This window comes from Kogia breviceps, chromosome 1 (genome assembly GCF_026419965.1).
Source record: "Kogia breviceps isolate mKogBre1 chromosome 1, mKogBre1 haplotype 1, whole genome shotgun sequence".
NCBI lineage: Eukaryota > Metazoa > Chordata > Mammalia > Artiodactyla > Physeteridae > Kogia > Kogia breviceps.
This window is the reverse complement of record NC_081310.1, coordinates 192,700,790-192,718,755: the sequence shown is the minus strand read 5'-3', so window position 1 is coordinate 192,718,755 and position 17,966 is coordinate 192,700,790.

Here is a 17,966-nt window from a genome sequence, read left to right as displayed (position 1 = left end):
TCCAGACGTGATTCTTCTTCCCACCCCACCCCACTCTGGCAGGAGGGGAGGAGAGAGGTGGAGACCAGGCTCCCTCCAAAAGTAGGATGGAAAGGCAGGCCATTGCTTTCACAGACTCCCAGGCCACGGCTAAAGGCAGGACTTCGTCAACGTGACGGCCTCCTCCCACCTAGGAGGTCCGTAAAAAATGGAAAGGAAATCCCAACCCTGGAAAGACAGGCCCTTCCCACCCAGCTGTGGCCGGTGTCTGCCGGGCCAGCCAAGAAGACAACTGGGAAGGTCTGGAACTGGAACCCCTGTGCTCAGCCCGTTCTCATCTGTTATCCTCGACGCCGCCTAGTGGTCTGGATGCAACACTGCACCTCCAAGCTGCCGGAGCCTCCAGCGTCCCGTGTTCCTGCTACCCTACCAGCTCATCCTTTTTCTTCCAGGCTCTTCTCGCCACCTAAGGTTAACACTCCAAGCCTAAAAGGCCTCACAAGGATCATAGCTCCACTTCCCCACACACCTGCTACTGTGTGGAGTAGGAAATTGAAGCTCAGGGATGTGAAGGAACTCATAAACGCAGCACCGCGTTCACCTAAGTCCCCTGATCCGCGCCAGCTACCCAGCCCTGTTCAGATGCCAGACCAGCTAGGTGACCATTAGGTTCCACTGACATCTGCCATGGAGGTGGGTTTGAGCGGGAAGGGGGTTGAGAACCCAAATGAACCTTCAGCGGATCAGGCCCTTTACACGTACTCTCCCTTCATCTCCGTAACAGCCTTTGCGGGTGGGCGTCACTGCCCATGTAACACTGGCCTCAGCAGGTCTTAATGACTCACCCAAGGCCCACACAGGGGGCTCCCCTTACCTCTTCCAAACATCAGGTTTAGAGTGAAATCACAGTAAAAAGGAACATGTCAGGCAGCCCTAAAAGGTTTGGGGTTGGACTGAGGTTGGGAAGTGGACACCTTTTTTCTACTTGTTCCACCTTCAGGATGTGGGTTTTGTGGGCCTGGCGTACCGTGAGCCTCTGGCCTCTTCCATCATCAGCTGCCCAGAGACGTTCTGTCTGTTACCTGCTCTATGTCCCCCAAGTTCCCCAGGAAGATGAGGGCAAGGGGGTGCTGGGTGAGGGGATGCACAGTCTAGCAGCCTGGCCCAGAGAGAGGGTGCCTGTGACCTGGCTTCAGTGAGAACTGCGTGGGACACGGCCCCTCCCCCTTCTCCGCCCCTTCCCCTTCCCCGTGTTTTTGGCTCTTGGTACCCCCTCCTCCCTTAGCTGGCAGCAACGGGTGTGGAATTTAACTCCAGGGTGAAGTTTGAAATTTCACATCCCAGCCTGGGAGAGGGCCCCACGGTTTTCTCCTCGCTGCTGGAAACGTGAAAGGAGCCTTTGTGGGCTTGATGGAGGAGGGAGGTGAGCTGTAGCCTGAAAACTAACTTTTTCCATGACTCAGCTCTCCCGGTACTGGGTGGGCACGGGAGGTGCGACGACCCAGAAGGGCAGGCTGGAGCCACCTTCCAGCCCAGAGCCGCAGCTCATGCTTAGAGGTGGGCCCCCAAGAGAGCCGGCCCTGTGACCCGCAAGGGAGCTTGCTGGCCCTTGATGGGCCACCATCATGCTGTAACCGCCCCTTTCCTCCAGGGCTGAGTCCCATCTTTTTTTTTTTTTTTTTCTTTTACCAGGTTACATGTATTTTTTTTTTTTTTAAGTATTGTTGATTTACAGCGTTTCAGGTGTACAGCAAAGTGAGTCAGTTACTATATATGTATATTCTTTTTCAGATTCTTTTCCATTATAGGTTGTTACAAGATATTGACTATAGTTCCTTGTGCTCTATAGTAGGTCCTTGTTTTTTATCTATTTTATATATAGTCGTGTGTATCTGTTCATCCCCAATTCCGAATTTATCCCTCCCCCACTCCCACTGCACCCCCAGTGCCAAGCACACGAATGCCCTTTTCTAGTCCTTTTACCGGGAACTTTCCTTATCGCCATCTCAACTGAGAACTGGAGAAACAAACAGGTCTCAAGCCTTGCCCTCTACTTATCTGAGGCTTACAGAGTTAAGAAAGTCACTTAAGATCACATAGCCAAGAGATGGAGGTGGGATTTGAACCCCGGTCAAATGCTCAGCTCTGTCTGCTTTATCCCTGGATGTCTTCCAGAACGTACAGGACGGCCTGGGGAGCTTGGCAACATGCAGATTCTTGGCCTCCCACCGGCATCCTAGGAGGCCAGGAATGTGCATGTGGGCCAGCGTTCGAGAATCTCCCAGCCCTGCCTCTCCTTGGCCCCTGGTTGCTCACAGCCCCTGCACGAAGCCTTCCTCGCCTCTTCCACCAGCAGGCAAGCTCTTCCCTCCTTTATACTTAGGATGTGTCACAACACTGAGCCCTCACCCTCGGGTCGTTCTGGCCTGCTGGCTCCACAGATACCTAACAGGGAAGAAAACGGAAGCTGGAGGACCAGGGCGTGCCTTCCAGTGGCTGGTCAGTCAACCAACGGTCATGGCGTCTCTCCCTGGGCCACCGCCACGGGGTTGGGGGGTAAGGCAGGATGGGTCAGAGAGGAGCCATAGGGTGATGATTCTGGCTTTGGAACTGGGAAGCTCTGGTTCACATCGCAGCTTTGCCCTTCTCCCCTCCCATCTCCAGCTTCCTCATCTGCAAAGGGAAGATATTAATGACGATGGGATTAGCTACTCATAAAATCCCATACCAGGAGCTCAGTAAATGCCCACTCTCATTTTTTATGGTGGCGTGGTGCCTGCTTGCTGAGGAACCAGTTCAGCCACCGGCAGAGATGCAGGCCTTAGGCTAGCAGTGTTCCCGGGCGGCCTCAGAGCAGGGCTTCTGGCCTCACCTGGGTACCTCCTCCTTTCACCTGGTTACCTGCCACCCCCTCACCTGCCAACACACTTTCTCCAGGACCTTTTCTCTGTGGCCGAGGAAACCCCTATTCATTTTGCAAGGTTTCCTTGAGCCCATGCGGTATTTTTTCCAGGGAGCTCTTTCCAGCTGCCTCTCAGTCCCCAGTGCCCCCTTTCCCCAGCCAGGGCTGGCCCAGGGGCTTCTGTTCTTGGCCCCTGTATTGCCCTGCCCCCCAGCACGGTGACACTGCGCTGTAACTGCCGGTTTTCCCCGAATCTCACAGCACAGGAGGAGCTCCTCCAGGGCAGGGACTGGGCCGGCTTGGTGGGCGCGTGGCCTGTGCAATGGAGCGTGGCTTGGTGCTCTGCTGTCCCCATCTTGAAATTGGTCATTTCACCTTTACCCTGTGTTTTGTAGCAAAACACGAGGTGATCTGCTGTGCCCCAGTGAGGAAGCTGAGTGGCTGACACAGGACTTTGGGGGCAAAGGCAGTGAAGTGTTTCTGATGTGCGCCTTCATTCATTCATTCATCCGCTTATTCATTCACTGGATATTTACTGAGCAGTGACTGTGCGCCCGGCTCTGCGACACCACCGGGAGGCAAAGGGCGCCAGGGGGAGCACAGGCAGGGTGTGGGAGAGAGAGGTGGGGACCGAGATGGCAGTGGGTCGGGGACGGAGAGATGGGGCTAGTCGGGCAGCGGTTTATGTAGGGTGGCTGGGGAGGGCATCTCCGAAGCGACCCTGGGGCAGAGGCCCGATTGGAGTGAGGCGTGGACCCGAAGAAGTCGGGGTGAAGAGCTGGGCGGACGAACAGGAAGTTCTGCGGTGGGAGGGTGCCTGGTGGGCTGGAGCAGCCAGGTGGGAGGAGGAGGTGGGTGGGAAGGGTAGTCCACCTGGGGTCTCCACGCTCAGTGCAGTCCTGGACCAGCAGCTGGGCGTCGCCTGCGAGCTCGTGGGAAATGCAGAGTCCCAGGCCGCACCCCAGGCCTCCCGAATCAGACTCTACATTTTATTTAAGGCAATTCCCAGGTCTGTTTTATGCACACTGTTGGTTGGAGGAGTGCTGACGTATCAGGGTCCTGTAGCGCAAGAACAACTGCGGCTTCTGTTTCCCGTGTGACGGGAGCAGCGAGAGACGCGGCGGGCTCTGTGCTTTAGAAGCAGCGTCCAGAGCCAGGGGTGGGTGCAGAGCGAGCGGGGAGGAGGCTGTGGAATGCTCGGCTGTGCAGTGGCTCCAGCTGCCAGGTAAAGACAGGTGGACAGTGACACCTGGAGGTTCTGCTGCTGTGGACACCCGGCGCGGGGGCCTTCGGCGAGGTCCCTGCCCTGCAAGGGACACTCCTCTGAGCAGGGTTTTAAAACCAGTCACTTGGTGCATGGACACACGGACATACAGACATGCATGTATGGAGACACACATACATAGGAACACACACAGACACACAAAGATAAACACAGACACACAGAGACCCACACACTCACACAGAGACATACACAGAAACACACAGACACACAAAGATAAACAGAGACACAGAGAGACACGCACACTCACACAGAGACATACACAGAAACACACAGACACAGACACACACATAGACACAGACACACACACACAGACACACACACACACAGACACACAGACACACACACACACAGACACACACACACAGACACACACACACACACACACACACACACACACACACACACGGCTCTATCTGATGATTGGTGACGTTGCCCCAAGCAGCACAGCTGGCATTGTTGACTGTGGGGGCTGGATCTGGAAAACCGTCTGGTTGAACGAAACCAGTGTTCCATGAAGTTAAGGTTGGCTGCCTTGGGGGGGGGGTGTCTTCGTGGAGACAGACGCCCCGGAGGACAGGAACGGGGTGATGTGGCCGGCCGTCTGCCAGGCCAGAGGAAACCAAGAGGGGAAAGCAGGCTTCAGAGGGTGGAGCATCTCTGTGCGGAGGGGACACACGGTCTCAAAGGCTGGAGACGTTTAAAAACCTCATAAAATACCTCCCCTTTCTAATACAGAGCAGTTGCCAAGAGGGCCCCTTTTCTCCTTGGCGAGGCCTGGCTAATAGGACAGGATACATGAAAAAACAAAAAACAAAACCAACCAGGTAGAGTGGCCCCTTTCGGTCCAGGAAAACCTCCCTGACACAGGCACGTGTTTTGTGCGGACTCCCGCCTCCCGTCCTGCCCAGGGCCCCCGTCTGCACACACCCACGGGTTTTCCTTTCCGTCACTGTCCCGAATCCCAGGCTGTGGTGCAGGGAGGCAGGTTCTGGGGCTCCGTGTGAGCGGATGCTGGGGCAGGCCATGTGTATTCTGGCCGCCGGGGCTGGGTGGAAATGCTCGCCAGAGCCAAGGCCGGAACGTGGCAGGAACACAGGCGAGGTGTGGGGGTGGGGTGTAACCCGAGAAAGCTTGGGCTGAGGCCAGGGGGGCGCCCAGCTGTTATCACCTGCCTCCTGGTTGGTTGGTCATATAATTCTAAATCAGGGCGTGGGGTATTGATGTGAGGACGGCTCTGGGGTTAGCAAGGCTGTGTTCAAACACAAGCTTTGCCACTTATTAGCTAGGCAACCATGGGCCGCTTATTCCGCTTTCTGACCCTCAGTTTTGTCATCCTTAAAATGGGAATGTTGACAGCCGCTGAGATGGTGTCTTTGTTTTTGTTTTTTTTTTTTTTTGCTGTATGCGGGCCTCTCACTGCTGTGGCCTCTCCCGTTGCGGAGCACAGGCTCCGGACGCGCAGGCCCAGCGGCCATGGCTCACGGGCCCAGCCGCTCCGCGGCATGTGGGATCTTCCCGGACCAGGGCACGAACCCGTGACCCCTGCATCGGCAGGCGGATTCTCAACAACTGCGCCACCAGGGAAGCCCGAGATGGTGTCTTTGAATGGGCTGGCATCTGGCAGGGAAAAGATGCTCCGTGGACGCTCTTCTTCCTCCTGTCTTCACGTTCCCAAGGAACACACCATCTGCGGTGAGGTGGGGGCAGGTGAGGGGCCTGAGTGACAGGGACACTGTCTGAGGGGGAGGTAAAAAAGGTGAGGGCAACCTGAGTGGCCTGGGTGTAAAAAGTCTTCCCTGGAGCCAGAGCTAGGGCCTTAGGAATGCTAAATCCTTACCCTGGGCCAGGAGTTGATGAACCGTTTCTGTAAAAGGCTTTGCAGAACATACAGTATCTATTGTAACAACTCAAATCGGCTGTTGCAGCGATAGACAGTATGTAGATATAAACAATATGTAAACAGTATGCAGATAAAACGTAAACAGACAACGTGTAAGGAGCTATAACACACCTCCTCTAGTGAGCGTGGCTGTGTTCCAATAAAACTTTATTTATGGACACTGAAACTTGAATTTCATATAACTTTGACCTGTCACAAAATGTCATTCTTGTTTCGATTATTTCCCAACCATTAAAAAATGTAAAAACCATACTTAGACTTGTAGACTACACACAAAAAGGCAGTGGGCCAGACCCTGTCTGTGGACTATAGTTTGCCAATTTCAGTCCTAGAGCACCACCATCAAGCAAACATCAGTCTCTCAAGACCTCAGAAATAAAGGAAGCATGAGCCTCAGAAAAACAGAATCTGTTTTTTGTCCTCTTTCTGGAAATGTATTCTTAGGGACTGACCCAAGTTTACATCCACTGTAAAGAAGTAGAGGGTCATTGGAGAAACCGAGTTCACTGAAAAATTTTTTTACAAAGCAATAAGACTTGAGGGCTTCCCTGGTAGCACAATGGTTAAGAATCCGCCTGCCAATGCAGGAGACACAGGTTCGAGCCCTGGCCCGGGAAGATCCCACATGCTGCGGAACAATTAAGCCCGTGCGCCACAACTACTGAGCCTGCGCTCTAGAGCCCATGAGCCACAACTACTGAGCCCGTGTGCCACAACTACTGAAGCCCGTGTGCCTAGAGCCCGTGCTCCGCAACAGAAGCCACCACAATGAGAAGCCCACGCACCACCATGAAGAGTAGCCCCTGCTCGCTGCAACTAGAGAAAGCCGGTGTGCAGCAACGAAGACCCAACACAGCCAAAAATAAATAAATAAATGTATAAAAAAATAAGAAGCAATAAGACTTGAGAGTCTAATGATAGATTGAAGTCATCCCAACTAACTGACATTTACTGAGTGCCCACCACACCCTGGTGCTGTTTCCAGCTCATTTAGTCCTATCAGATGGGGCACTGAGATCCCAAGTGTTAAGTCACCTGTCTGAGGCCACAGGTTGGTAAACATTCCAGCAGAAGGCAGAACCTACAGGGTCTAAATCAGGATCCTGGAGAACACCCTTCACTGACTCTCAACAGTGAAACTCCCTTGAGGTTTATTACATCTATGCCATTTATTATGAGGACCCCCAAAGATGACAAAGAAAGCTCAGATCCCGCCTTCAGGTGGGGAGACAGATGGGAAGCCCCCTGGCTCTGCACATGTGTCCAGACACTCAGGACCCCTGGTTGCTTTGCCGCATCTGGTCTGCACTCTCCCAGAGGGCAGATTCGCACAGAGGGGATGCCTGCCAGCCCTGGCTCTGTTGTTGAAAAGCCCTGCTTGGGCAATTATTTCAATGACTTACTGAGTGTTGCCCTGATCAGTTTATAAAAACAAGTAGGAAACAGACTAATGGAAGTATATATACATATAATATGAAGATTATGTCTCTGAAATGTAAGAAACTTAATATTTGTTATCATTTTATCTTTTGCTGAGCACTTACTAGTCACTGGGTCCTGTGCCTCACGTGGATTTTCTCATGTAGCTGTCACAGCCACCTGCTGAGGGGGGACGCCATTGCATCCCCATTTAACGGATGAGGAAACTGAGGCCCAGAGAAGAGGAGTAATTTGTCCAAATCCTGCAGTTTTTAAGTGTTCCTGGGACACAGACTAAATAATCTGATCTTCTGGTCATTGAGAATCTGTGGCCTCAGTCAGGTGCTTGTTCAGCAAGCACCAGCGTATTCTTCTTGTCGGTTAGAAGGAAAAGATCAACAACAAAGCCCCCAAAGCATGTGCACAATATTGACAATATACTATGTCATTAAAAATTTAGCCTAAAGAGCAGGGTGTAATTGGGAATTTTATACTTTTTTTTTTTTTTTTTTTTTTTGGCTTGTGGGAAGTCTGTTTTCCCACAGTTATAGCAGAAAAACCGTTAAAAGTGTTAGGATACAAATTTGTGTCACCAGGATGATTCCACTTTTGGAAAGAAAAAGCCTTAAGTCCATGTTCATACTTATTTAGTTACCATTCAGTTGGGATTTACTGTGTGTCAGGCGGCATACTAAACGCTTGGTATTCATTTAATTTAATCTCATTTAATCAAAACAGCTCCCTTGAGGTAGGATCTGTATTTCCCATGTACATCTGTGGAATTAAAAAGGTCAAGCAGCTTGACCAAGGTCATGGAACCCAAGAGTGGCAGGTATGGAATTCAAGTTTAGCTCAGTTTTACTTCAAAGCCCATTCTCTCTGCTTCTTTCTCTTTCTGCTCCGGACCTTTGTCCTTCTCTCTCTGTTTCTTTCTTTGCACACACACACGTGCAGGTGTGCACACACAGAAAGAAGACAGAAAGGGAACATATCAGACTGTTAACAGTAACTGTCTCAAAAAAAAACAACAACAACAGTAACTGTCTCTGGTGATAGCAGCACATGTGATTTTGTCTTCTTTTTATGTCTTTTTACATATTCCCAATGTTCTATAATGAGTTTATATTAAGAAAACTCGGGCCTTCCCTGGTGGTGCAGTGGTTGAGAGTCCGCCTGCCAATGCAGGGGACACGGGTTCGTGCCCCGGTCCGGGAGGATCCCACATGCCGCGGAGCAGCTGGGCCCGTGAGCCATGGCCGCTGAGCCTGTGCGTCCGGAGCCTGCGCTCGGCAACGGGAGAGGCCACGACAGTGAGAGGCCCGCGTACCGCAAAAAAAAAAAAGAAAACTCCACTCAATGATCTTTTTGTACAAATATGCTTGTTTTAGAGGCAGCAGGATATGGGAGTTCTGGTGTAAGGCTGCAGAGCCCCTGACCATGGGCCTCTTTAAAAAATCTGCTCAAAAATAAGACAGGGGAGCCAGTACCTTTGCTTCTTGGAACTCTCTAATCCGTCCTATAATACCTTGCTTTGTAGGAAAGTTCTGTGCATAAATCCCATAAAACCCCACAATGTGGAGCTGACACTGAGCCTACCCAGAGCAAAATCTGCTAATGATCACAGCTTGCCCGAAGCCTGCAGAAGGGTCAGGCATGTCACAACCCCCGTGCCTGTCTCCCGCCTAAGCCCTTTCTAATAAGGACTCTTTTCATGAGTTTATAAAAACACTTTGTTTGGATCACGTTGGGTCTTTATTTCATCTTACTTGAATGTTGACTGTCTGGGGGCTGGAAGGCGCTGAGGCCGGCCCTGAAGTTTTGGGATGCAGAGAAAAGCTTAGGTTTGTAAATCCAGCAACGCTGACCTACGTCCCCCCCAACCCTCTGCCTCCCTGAGGGACTGGACCTTCTCTGCAGCTGCTCTGGGTGATGAGGTGGCAAAAGTGGGATGGGGTGGAGTAAATACCAGCAGCCCCCCTGGTAGTGGTCCTGAGGAGTGGGTTCTGCCCTGCAAAACCTGAACTTGGGCCAGGCATTTAAGCGCTCTGTGCCTCCATTTCCCCAGATTGAAAAGGAGGGTTATATTAATTACGTTGCAGGGCAGTTGTAAAACCACAGAGGCTGCCTGACACTTGATCGGTGACCTTCCCTCTCTCCCTTACCCCCACCAGAGTGCCGCTGAATGGTTACCTACTGCCTAGGTTGTCATAGCTCCGTGTTTAAAAGGTTTTAAACCGTAGGTCTGAAAAGACTTACAGGAAAGTTGCAAAAATGGAACCAAGAATTCCGGTGTACTCTTCACTTATGTGTTAACGTTTTACATTTGCTTTATGCATAAGTGCATCTGTCTGTCTATCCGTTCATCTATCCATCTATTCATTATCTACACTTTTGGGGGGAGAATACACGTGGAGCTGATTGCCTAACGGTCCCCAATATTTCAGCATATTCTTCTTGAAAAAAAGGACTTTCTATTACATAACTACAGTACTTTTTAATCAAAATCAGAAAGTGGACATTGATACAATACTATTATGTAATCTACAGGCCTTATTCAGATTTTGCCAGTTGTGTCACTAACATCCTTTACAACAAAAGAAAAACAATCTTCTCTGGTCTGGGATCCAGTCCAGGGACACACGTGGCACTTACTTGTCATGCCTCTTTTGACTCCTTCAGTCTCTGGTCTTCGACCTCTCTTTGTCTTTCATGACCTTGACATTTGTGAAAAGCACAAGTTGTTAATGGGCTGAATGGTGTCTTCCCTAAATACGTATGTTGAAGCCCCAATCCCTAGTACCTCAGGATGTGACGGCATTGAGAGACAGGGCCTTTCAAGAGGTGATCACATTGAAATGAGGCTCTTAGGTGGGTTCTAATCCAATCTGTCTGGTGTCCTTGTAAGAAGAGGAAATTTGGACACAGAACAGGGATGCACGTGCACGGGGGAAAGATCATGTGAGGACACAGGGAGAAGGCGGCCGTCTGCAAGCCAGGGAGGGAGGCTTCAGGAGAAACCAAACCTTTGTGTGGGACTTCTAGCTTCCAGAACTTTGAGAAAACACATTTTTGTTGTTTAAGCTGCCCAGTCTGTGGTATTTTGTTATGGCTGCCCGAGCAAAGTAACACACAGGTCAGTTACTCAGTAAACATCCCTCAACTTGGTCCTGCCTCATTCTTAGCTGTTTCTTCTTGTCATCCGAGATACTCCCCGGATGTTTCCTTCAACTTCAATAAAAACTCTTCCTATGTTCCAGGCTGTGCTGAGGGTATTACGTCCACGATCCTCAGAACAACCCATTGAGGTGTGGGTGGTATTGTACCCACTTTACAGATAAGGAAAACTGAGCATGGACGAGTTATGGTCACATAGCTAAGAGGTGGAGGAGCAAGGCAGTTTGGGCCCAGAGTCTGTGGGCCAGAAAATGTAGGTCCAGGAAAGGTAAAACTAATTGAACTACATGAAGCACAACAAAGAAGGTGAATTCACGACCACACGTTCCTGTAAATCAAGGGCAGAAGCCGCATGGTTTGTCTCTGTTTGTAAGGAGCACACATCTAGCTGTATCTCAAGGCTCAGTTGACCCAACACCACTTCTAATGAAGTTCTTAGAGCAGCTCCCCCCCAACTCCCCCCTACCACCTGGCCCTTCTCCCTTTTTTGAACTTACTGGAACAATAATAGTTGTTATTTATTAAGGATTTATTATATACTGGTTTCTGTTCTAATAGATTTATCAATATAATTCATCTGTCAAAGAGAAAACCAGAGGCCCCAAGTGGCATCACTTGTGCTAAAGCCTATGATGCCAAACCTAGACTTAATATCTGACTTAGTTGCACTTCCAACCTTCCCCAGAGATGTAACCTTAATCAATCAGTTTGGAATTTTCTGGACAGCACCAATGAGGTAATCTGTCATGTGGGCCTTCTCCACCGCCCCCTCCCAAGCACAGGCAATCTGCGTGATAAAGTCTCCCCGCCCCCTCGCCCCCCCCTCCACGCCCTCCCCCGCCAAAGATGATGTCTTGGCCCCAAATAACACTTTCATTCCTTTTGCTAATAGCTTCCTTGCCCCACCCTCCTTTCTGTAAAAGCCTTCCACTTTGAATAGCTCTTCAGGGACCCCTTCTAGTTGTTAGATGCCTGAATCATGAATTGTTGAATTAAGTCAGTTAGATTTTCAAACTCACTAGGTTGAATTTTGTTTTCATAACAATTTAAGGCTCACAACAACCCAATGTAAGAGGCAGGCACAAACCCGATTTACAGATAAAGAAATGGACAACAGAGGTGAAATAACCTGTCTAAGTCTTACATCAAATCGAGAGCTTCTTGAGGGTATGGGTTGGGCCTGCTTCATGGGCACGTGAGCTGTGCAGTCACACAGGGTCCCACACTTGGTTGAATGCTCTACAGTTGCCATCTTGAAATCCTTAATAGTTTTTGAACAAGGAAAATAAATTTTCATTTTGCACTGGGCCCTGCAAATTATGCAGCCAGTCCTGTGCCTGGCTCCGGAGACCTTGCCCAATTTGGGCTCTGCAGCCATTGAAGACAGCTATCGAGTGCCGGAGACATTTTATTGCATGTGTTTACCTACATGTTGGTCTCCATCCCCAGCCTGGGGACTACAAGAGGTCGGGGGGTGTCCTCAGCACCCAGCACAGAGCTTGGCACAGTAGAGATGTGCAGGAAATGTTTACTGAGCAAATTGACTGAAAAACGAACAGATTATTGATTCAACTCTAAAAAAGGAATATACAGAAACCTCAACTGAATAGAGCTAAGAGGCCAGAAGGAGGAGCCCTCATGCCCTGCAATGATAGCAGAGCCCAAAAGGAAGAGGAAAGCCTCTTCTTTCCTGGCACCAAATCAGCCAATGAAAAGCCACGGACTCTGTTTATAACAGCCCCTCCCAGCTTCCTTTTCCCCTCCATCAAAGCGGCCTCCTTCCTTGGCAGTGGGGAGACTCGCTTGTGGCCCACCATGGTCGCAGACCCTGAGTTGCAGTTCTCTGCTGATCCCGAATAAAGCGTCTTTGCTGGAGGAATATCTGACAGTCTGTTTGTTTTAGGTCAACACAACGAAGACAAAAGAGGGCCGGGTACCCAAGATGGGCAGCAACTTATCACATTCTGCCTCTTGCCTGCCCCCAGATTCAGACTTTCAAATCAGCCTCTTGTCTTTGGCTGTGGCAGACTGGGGAGAAGGGAGAATGAGCTGGAAAGAAAGGCTTCACCCCTGAAGGAAACGAGACCCCTGATGTGTGCAGGGGAGGGTGTGGAGCAGGGAAGTGCCCGCCACTGCTTTGCATAAAGACTCAGCTCACCTAAGCCTCACGCACTCCCCAAAGGTTGCTTGGATTCGGAAAGCCTGCTCACTTTCCTCAAAGACTCACACAGATGGTCCTTTCAGAAGGTGCAGAAGCCACCCAGGGAGTTCCCTATGATCACGGGCTGGAGAGCAGCCAGTGCCTCCTCATTTCCACCCACCCTTCGCGCTCCAGTCGAATGCCACCTCTTCCCAGGACTGTCCCCCCCAGAGTGTCCCCAGGCAGAGGAGTTCATCCAAAACTGTGTGTTCGCACCTTGCGCTTCTAAGGAATTTAAAATTGTGGTTTTGGGCTCCCTTTACAGGAATTGATTCCCAAGTTGGTGAGGACGCAAATAACCAACATGGCTGTATCCTCCGTCTCTCAAGCCTCAGTCCCTCATCTTCTCTGGGTCTTTGCTCAATGTCACCTCCTCAGTGAGGCCTTCCTGGGAGCCCTTAACCCTGTGACATCATCTTGCCTCCATTTTGCAGCCTCCCATTTCCTTCTCTGCCTTAGTTTTCTCATCTGACTTACTGTATTTAAATTATTGTCTGTTTATTATCTGGGTCTCTCTTTTGGGTGTCAGCTGATCACTGTTGTGTCCCATGTCCTAGAACAGGGCCCCACCCATAGTGGGTGTTCAATAAATATTTATTGGGTGGGTCCATTCCCATTTTACAAGTGAGGACACTACGGCTTGGGAAGGTCAAGTCACCAGGCCAAGGTCATGTGGCTGTGAGGGGCAGTCAGTCTTTCATTAGAAACCCATAGGGGGCCTCAAAAGGTTAAACATGGAATTTCCATATGACCCAGCAATTCCACTCCTGGGCATACCCCCAAGAGAAATGAAAACATATGTCCACACCAAAACTTTGACATGAATGTATGTAGCAGCCCTATTCACAATAGCCAAAAAGCAGAAACAAATGTCCATCAACTGATGTTTTATCCACCAACTGATAAATGGATAAAACAAATGCGGTGCGATCCCACAATGCAATATTATTCAGCCATAAAAAGAAATGAAGGGCTTCCCTGATGGTGCAGTGGTTGAGAGTCTGCCTGCCGGTGCAGGACACACGGGTTCGTGCCCCGGTCCGGGAAGATCCCACGTGCCGCGGAGCGGCTGGGCCCGTGAGCCATGGCCGCTGGGCCTGCGCGTCCGGAGCCTGTGCTCCGCAACGGGAGGGGCCACAACAGTGAGAGGCCCGCGTACTGCAAAAAAAAAAAAAAAAAAAAAAAAAAGAAATGAAGTACTGATATATAATATAATGTTACAACATAGATGAATCTTGAAAACATTAGGCCAAGTGAAAGAAGCCAGACACTAAAGACCACATATTATATGATTTCATTTATGTGACACGTCCCAAGTAGGCAAAACCATAAAGATAGAGAGTAGATTAGTGGTTGCCTGAGATGGGGAGGAGGTTGGGGAAAGATGGTGCAGAGGCTGCTGGTGAGCACAGGGAGTTTTCGGGGAGGGTGACGAAAATGTTCTAAAGTCAATTGTGGTGATGGCTGCACCACTCTGTGAATATACTAAACGCCATTGGATCATACACTCTAAACAGGTGAATTGTACGGCCTCTGAATTATATCCCAATAAAGCTGTTATGAAAAAAAACGCCACGGGGGCTCCACACTTGGTGTTGGAGGGATAAGACGTCCAGTGAAAGTAGGCATACACCCCGCCCTCCCTCCTCACAGGTAGTGGGAAGCAGAAAGAAGTCACTGGTCACAGAAGCCAATTCACACTCGTGGGATGTCCCAAAGCAGAGGAGGTGCGGTCTGCAGCATGCAGGGCAGGTAAGTGGGGGCTTGCCCAGGGCAGAGTAGGTGGGGTTGAGGAAACTTTGCTGGAGGTGAGAAGACCACCTAGGCTCCCTGTCCCCAACACTTAGAAGGTCCAGGCTGTATGGTCCCCATCTCACCAGGCGTATGGCGGATGTGAGCCTTGTGTATTTGAAGCTCCACCTGGGGCAGGCAGGAACCCCTCCATAGGGGCTGCCACCTTGGGTACTTGTGGGGTTGTCTTAAACTTTTTAAAAGCCTGGGTGGGAGCCAGACTGGCTCAAGTTCTACGGTAGTGAGTTGAAAGGCAGCTCCCCCAAAAGATATGGCCAAGACCTAATCTCCAGAATGTGACCTAATTTGGAGAAAAGGTCTTTGCAGATGTGATTAAACTAAGAATCTAGATCATCCTAGATTATCCCAAAGGACTCCAAATCCAAAGACGTGTCATTGTAAGAGCAGAGAGATACACACAGAAGAGGATAAAGCCCCGTGTAGACAGAAGCAGAATCGGTGATGTGGCCACAGCCAAGGAACACCTGGTGCCACCAGAAGCTGGCCGAGGTGGGGAGGGAGTCTCCTCTAGAGACTTCAGAGGGAGCGTGGCCCCGCGCACACCTTGACTTTTGCACTTCTGGCCTCTAGAATTGTGAGAATCAAGTTCTGTTGTTTTAACTCATGTTGGTGGGACTTTGTTACAGCAGCCCTAGGAAACAAATGCATCTGCCTTCTGCATTTACCAGCTTACCAGGAACGCATTTCTTAATGCTCCTGAGCCTTGGATTCCGCAACTGTGCGATGGGGACACGTCTAGTGACTACGCCAGGGAGTGTGTAGGAACTTGCTTAGATCATGTAGGTAAGGCTCTCAGAGAAATGTCTGGCCCTCTCCCTTAGTGCCCGTCACTTGGTAGCGAGATTTAAGGTTATAGTACAAAATAGGCCTGGCCCTGACCACTTCCGTCTCCCTGAAGGGGCACAGAGGAACTTTAGAAGCCTCCGTGCCAGCCTCCATGCATGGTCTGTCACACATAGCACACAGGACCTGGGCTCATCAGGGGCTATCAAGGCTGTGATGTAGGAAATGGTGCTAATGACCCCTTGTGATGTCATTTTTAACCCTATTAAAAGGGATGGCAGGATCTCACAGTGGTCAGAGCATGGAGATTGGTGGTAAGGACCCCCATGATGTCATCTTTAACACCCCATTAAAGGAAAAGCAGGATCTCACAGTGGTCAAACCACAGACTCTGGGTCAGGCTCCCTGAGGTTAGATTCCTGCTCTGTGACTCACTTGCTGTGTGACCTTGGGCAACTTTCTTAATCTCTCTGTACCTCAGTTTCCTGACCTGTAAAATGGGCGTGACATTCATAATGCTACTACCCCTTAGTGTTTGCAAATGCTTAGACTGGTGCTAGCTGATGCCGAGTGGTGGTGAGGGTTAAATAAAGATGAGACAGACTCAATAAAGAGGACATTCCTTTGAATTTGAAACCGAACCAAGTTTCCACTTGAGGCAAAACTGCCTCTTCGCTGCTCTCCCCCCGCCCTGCCTCCAAAGGCAAGGTCACCCGCCAGGAGACCGTCTCAGGCTGCACGTTGCTCACGATTTTCCCAGGCAACACTTCTGAAGGTTGGGAGGGTGGAGGAGTGCCTTGACCCTTGGCCCTGTGTGCCTGGGTTTCTCCCTCTGGAAGATGCACCCACCTTCGTGGTGTGAGCCCTCCCAGGCCACGATGGAAATGCTGCAACGGCCCAAATATCAAGTCGCAGGGCCTGTTTTCTCAAGGGCCCAGCCCTCTGAATTCTTGGAATTCTTGACTAACAGGAGTGTCTCCCAAGGGGGCTGGGTCCGCTGAGCTGATTGACCTTGTGGGGGGTGGGGGGCTCGGGCTGCAGCCCCAGAGGGTGTGGAGGGGCCCTGAGGATGAGGATTTCCCACTGTCCCCTGAGGCTAGGGCATCCTGGTGGCGCTCAGGCCCCACCTCATCTTCCCCAGCAAGTTGGCATCCCAGAGTTTTGCTCTGGGCAGGGCGTGGGGGGCTGGATCTACCTCCTAGCACACCCCGGGAAAGGCAGCACCCCTCCCAAGGGCCCGGGAAGGGGGGGGACCCTGAGCCCTTCAAAGGGGGAGCTAGTGTCTGGACTGCTGCCTGCCTGCCACGTGATCTGGGTAAGTTTCAGACTCCCTGAACTCCAGTTTTCTCTCTGGTAAGATGGGGTTCATAGCATTACCTACAAGCATGGAGTAGAATTCGGGACCACCACCTTGCTGTGTTTGGTGTCCCCAGGAGACGGGGTGACGTCCGAGCCCGGCCAGGATGCCCTGTCCTACGGCGCAATGGGAACCTTGGCTGGCTGTGTACAGGAAGCTCTGATTTGCCGCTCAGAAAGCCTATTATTGTTTTTCCCCACCGGCGCCGTGTTTTGGAAATTTGGTTCAAAACCTGCTGTGATCGGTGATGCTCCGTGTGCCTCCAGATTTCAAATTCCAGAAGGGCACCCCTCTCTCAGTTCAGGTGTGTCGAGCAGCGTCTCTGTGTGGGCGCTGACCTTGAGAGGCAGGGGGGTCCTGGAGGGTGAGCCTCCCTCCGTCTGCCTGACTGTCCGTCGGTCCATCTGTCTGCCCGTCTGTCTATCCATCAGGGAGTAGTAGATGGGCTGAGCCCTTCTACTTCCTGGCTCTGTAAACGTAGCGAGTTAGTTAGGCAATCTTGGGCCTCAGTGTGTTCATTTATATGGGGTTGACACCAGCATGTGTCTCTTAGGAGGTTTCTGGCATTAATCAAATTCACACAGGTAAGGCACTCAACAGCTGTGCTGGCTCATGGCAAGCACTAAACCAGCGTTGGACCCTAGTTATTATTATTGTTGTTGGTATTGTTATTTTTGCTGTTATGAGTAGGATGTTATTGGAACGTGCACGAAATTAACACCCAGCCTCACACTTGGCAGAAACTTCTTCACCTTTGGCGGTGGTCTTGGGAAGCTGATGGAGTCTTGCACCAGAGTCTGTTTCGTGTTTGTACCTTCACCTCAACTGGCTCTTGGTAAGAAACGGGCTTGGCAGGTCTCAGTAAATGGCAGCTATTTCGTAGCTGCATTATTGCCTTGAGCACCTAGAGATTCAGCCTCAGGCAACCCCACTGAATGTGCATAACAACCTGTGCTTTTTAATCTCCTCTGCCTTTGGACATCGCAGGACGACACTGCATACTCACACCGCTGTCCTCACAGCTCCCTGGGGTCTGAAGCCCCACCTCCGCCAAGCTAAATCCATAGTCTCAGTGAAGCCACACGGGGTGAAGGGCATGGGAAGAGAATGGTCTGGGAGTTAAAACTCGAAAGCTCTGTGCTGTCCTTGTCCTGT